This window comes from Sciurus carolinensis, unplaced genomic scaffold (genome assembly GCF_902686445.1).
Source record: "Sciurus carolinensis unplaced genomic scaffold, mSciCar1.2, whole genome shotgun sequence".
NCBI classification, from domain to species: domain Eukaryota; kingdom Metazoa; phylum Chordata; class Mammalia; order Rodentia; family Sciuridae; genus Sciurus; species Sciurus carolinensis.
In genome coordinates this window covers 60,564-65,936 of record NW_025920307.1, presented here as the reverse complement: position 1 = coordinate 65,936, position 5,373 = coordinate 60,564, and positions in this window count along the sequence as shown.

The window sequence follows — 5,373 nt, the reverse complement described above, 5'->3', positions numbered from 1 at the left end:
ATTCCCAGACCATATTTCCTTTTATATGAGAGTAGCAGAGTCCTAAATCAGGGCTGCTTCCTCACCAGTGTCCAGGGATAGAAAGGATAGGAGGACAGCTGTAGCTGACCAACTGTGCACGAGGGCAGGGTGAAAGTGAAACTGGAAAAATTGTTAACACTCTTAGAAACCTAAATAAATAAAGATTGTCCCTCCATTTAAAAGATTTTAAGAAAAATGTGAAAACATATTTATGAGGTATTCTAAAATAAAAGAGGAAACTAAATTGAAAAAACCTATTATGCAAAATTATTATAATTGGATATGACTTGAAAAGAATCTGAAAATAGAAGCATGGCACATTTACTTAATTCACTTTTTAACAAATTATTTTTTAAAAGATATATTTTAATAATTCATGCATAAGTAATAGAATATCTCACAATGCATAGTCAATTATATATCGTCAATACACATTTATACTGTATTTACAGTGCTCTTTTGTAGTTTTACAGATTGAGCTAGTTCTATTGTCTTCCAAGCCTACTTTACTAAAAAAGTGCTTGGCCAGAGACTGTATTAAAATTTGGGAAAGTGAGAAACAAGATGTATCCCATTTGTTTACCATTAAAATAAATTTTAAAAAATTGGGGAAAGTGTTACGACCCCAGGTGTAAACAAAATATACTACCAAACTATAAAGCAAGACCATGAGCCTTGCCTGCGCCCCACCCAGCTGCATGAGAAGAATGAAACCATCCTATGCATCAGAACAAGAGGAATAACACACACCCAAAGTCTTTCTCACACAAAGTTGCAACTGGAGAAAAGTTATTGATGTTCTTACATATCCTTTCGAACATATTTGTCTCTATCTCCACTTGTCAGATCCCTCAAATGTTTCCAGAAAGTCCTTTTCTTGAAATCACAACTTTTTATTTATGTGAGAGAACTCTTGTATATTCATTTGGAATAAAACCAGAGTTAATCAAGGAGTCTGTCTGAATGATTTGCACTGTGTATGCATTCAAATGCATTTAAATAAGAAAATAATCCCTGCTCTATTTTCTTAGTTTGGCATAATGCATGACAAAGATTTACTGCATTTAAAAGAGTAATCATGTTAACCATGCAGCTAAAGAATAACATTTTTATGTACTGTGAGATCAAGTCTCTTGAAAATAAATATTTTCTTAACATTTAAAGAAACAGGAAGTAAACCATCCCTATAACACACCTTATCCCCTTTGTGAAGTCATGCATAATAAAGTCCTCCTATCTCCATTTCAGAAAAGCAATGCCTCTAGAAAAGTAAATAGTTTGCTCAAGTAGGTGACTTCTAACTCTTCATGCTTTCCCATTGATGTTGCTTATTATGGCTTAGAAATAGGTTCATGCGCAGCTTCTACAAATAATACATGATTCTGTAGTAGGGGTTTTATATGCCATAATAGCCTTGCCAATAGTTTTTTCTTTTTAATGTTTATTTAACTCTGTATGAATTTTTTCTACCTTTGTCATAATGCCATTTTTTCTATATATTTCTTTTAAATGGATCACATTGGGATACAGAACAATTAAAACACTAGATTTTTTTCTGAAAAATGTAAGTAATCGCTAAGATATGATTTATGGACTTGGTGACCAGGTCTGGCTTTCTGTACTAGTCCCAGAATGGATCCAAACTCCTCCAAGGGTAAACTCTGGACCAACTATCCTGTAAAATAGTAGTTACCATGGGATCCTTGCAGGCAACAGGAAATCAGATCTCATTAGTTTCCAGCCTAGTATATGAAAGACAAATTGAACTCTTCTGGTTCTGCTCTTGGTATAACTTATTTGCTTTTCTTCCCAAATCTTTTACTATTCTGAGGCTTCAGAGAAATAACCATTTTCTTTAGTAGCTAGTTAAATCATCTTTCAGAGAAAGTGATACTATTTGTTGGTGTTTTACCAGGGTGATTCTTATACATAAGATTTAGTCAGTCAAGAGTGGACTTCTCTAGATCCAGCAAGATTGACCATAGAAAGGACAGATGTCCATGTCTGCCTGGTAACCTGTCTCTCTCCCATTTGGGCCTCCCTTTGACCCTGTGCAGTCCTCTCCTGGGCAGAGCAATGGACTGACTACGGATCTGCTGGCCGCCTACCACCAGATCCTTATGCTTGTCTTGAGTCTGGAAGTTTGGCTTCTGGTGATATTAAGCTGGGTCTCCAATGTGTAGATTTAATTGCCTTTTTATCGTGTCCTTAATGAGGAACCACTCTGTAAAGCCATGCCAAATTCTACTGTCATCTCCAAAAACTAAACAGATTTGTCCAGTAGACAATGTATCCTTTGCTTTTTTCCGACCCTTGGCTGAACTCCCAGGCAAAAACAGCATGCGATGTGATGGTAGGAGTGAGGCACAGCCACAGGACACCTGCTTTTGCTACTCTGCCCTCATCTCAGACAAAGTCTTGATTCCCTAGCAAGATAAGGGCATCTGGCTTCCTCAGATCTCATGCCCACTTCCAAAAAAATAGGACCATCTGTCTCTTAATGACCAAAATTGCAACACTCTAATCCCCCATGGGTCAAATTATCCTAAATTTGCTATGTTCCCTGGTGTTTCCACCTCAGATGTTTCTAAGAATCACTTCCTAAGTGATGTTACTCAAGTCATGGTCTAGAACTCACAGTCTGTGATATCACTTGTTATGTATGGGTCCACACTAAACAAATGCAAAAATAGAGAAAAATCATTTAGTTTATTTTCAACAATCTTATGAATCTAAGTATAATATTTAAGAATTGTCTTATGAGTTTTTGTGGTTTTAAAATTATGTGTGTAGCACTTTATTTTTTCCTATTTTTTAAAGTTGATTCACCTACAATAGGGCGGAAAAAGTAAAGAGCAAAAGTGCTCTGGCAGAGACAGAAATGAAGGGTGCTCAGCTGATTGCCTGCTATCATTGCAACATCTTCCTCAATCTTCTCTGCAGGGATACTGAAAGTCCTCTGATGCCTTGAGGCCAGACAACAAATGGTATGCTCCCAATAGTCCCATCCATAGGCTCCAGGGCTCTTAGCACCCTCATCCAGGAGCCATGTTCAAATTCCAAGAGTTGTCAGAAGCCCTTTCAGCCTCTTCTTTCTGGAGGTCATCAGACTTCTCTCCAAGTTTAACTGCTAGTGGCTGGTGAATGATGAGTAACACAACCTATAATGTTGTCCCAGGCTCTTACCTTTATCAGATCAAACATTCTCACATAGCTTGCATTTATATAATTTTTTAATCTTTTTATGCCAAAATATAATTCACAATGTTATTTCAAAAGTCCTAAAGATCTATGTAACATAGATGTTATTTTTTCTTAAATAACATTTGATTCTTAAACTGGGATCAAGAGGTCAAGTAATCTGTAGCTTCTAGCAAAATCAAATTGAATACATGATAATGAATGTCAGATTCCATGCCCTTTCCAAACCCTAGGATGCATTTTCACATATTCAATCTATATTATATTCTCATTTCATGTCTGTTTGTATATAGAATGATCAGTATTTCAAACTCATCATGCCTGGGATGGAATCCGTCAACACCTTTCTTAACCCCACTTCATAATCCTCCTCCCCCAACCTATCCCCATGTCCACTGATGCCATGACCTTCCTCTCATTGACTCATGCCCCAACCATGGGAGCTAAGTCTTCTTTCTCTTTCTCTGATCTCCACAATCAGAATATAAACAAGTCTTAATGGTTTTAATCCTCAAATATCTTGATTATACTCTTATGCCTGTCTTTTAAAATTATTTATAATAGGATTCTCCAGAGAAACAGAACCAAAAGAATACATGGAGAAACAGGGAGAGAGAGACTCATTAAGCAATACATTGACCCATAATATTGTGGAGGCTCACAGGTCCAAAATCTTCAAGGTAAGCTGGCAAGTTAGAAACCCGGGAAAGCATTGTGGTTAGTGTCCATAAGCACTCTGATAGCAGAATTCCCTCCCCTTGGGTTAATTCACTTTTTTCTCTTAAGACATTTAACTAATTGAGTGACACTGGTTCCATTAAGGAAGACTACCAGCTTCTTTAGTTTATTGATTTAAATGTTAAACCCATCTTTGAATGTTACCTTTGCAGCAATGGAAACACTGATGTTTGACATATATAAACCAGGCAGGCGGGTGGCTCAGTCAATCAGACACATACATATCATCACACCATTCTAGCCCCAAATACCAACACTGCCCCTAGGCCAGGGCTACATCCCTTGGGTGTTCCTTCTGCCAAATCTTCTCCTGTTGGCTCAGGTACCTTTAAAAAGGGAAGTAAGATCCCAGACATTAAAACTCACATTATGGTCATATGGGGAGAGGACAAGGAATAAATTAGGGGAACCAATATTCATTTAATATCTCACTGAGAATCTAGAACTCCAGATTTTGGGGAAAAAAATCTTCATCACTCTTGTTCTTGATCAGTGTTTGGAGGAGGGATGCTTTTCTTTTACTGAGACTTGTATATAGTCCCCTTTTTTGGGAATAAATAACACTAAATAGAACACATTATCTTGATTTGGGGGTCACCTTGTACAGGTGATCCAAAATTTTGTGCCTTAAAGCCTATCCTGAGAAGTGGGATCAGTGATGGAAAGTCAGAAGTTGTTCTGGGCACTAGGGCACAGGATGACGCTCATCTGCAACCCCTTCCTCTCTGAAGGCCAGAGAGAGCTCTGGGGCATTTTCCAGATGAAGTTTTCCCCCACTACCAGAGGCTGCAGACACAATTCAGAGCAACTCCAAGGGATCCTGCACCTGTGTACCAACTCAGACCTCAAGAGACGGGACATGTGATATGGTCCATGAGGGAAGGCATTAACTTGGAGCTCTCCATAAGGCAAAACCATGAAGATGCTGCATATGAAGAGATTTTAGAACTCTATGAGACTTAGAAATCACAAGAAACAATAAAACAGGAACTGGGCAGTTTCCCCTTATGATGGTACAATGTCTTAGGCAATCAGCTATTGCATGCATGGGAATAGTTTTTCAGGAGGTCTAAAGAATGTAACTGAAATGTTGTCAGATGCTGGTTCTCAATTTATTAGTTATCACAATTTCAACTGAAAATTGCCCTTAGATTATTGGAATTTCACCAGTCAAGTGCTTCTGGAAACCAGAAATCATTGTTCATATTTAATGCAGAGCCCCATCTGTAAAGAGTGGGAACTAAATAAGGCCTGGACAGAGGATTGCAGGCCCTCAGGACCCTCAGTCTGCACCCAGCGCAGGCCCCTTTGTACAAGAACAGGGAGCCACCTGTCTTTCCCTTGCTCTCTTCTGGGCTTGCTGCAGGGACTCATCAGTAAGGAGGATAGTAGAGCTGCTCCAACCCTGCACTG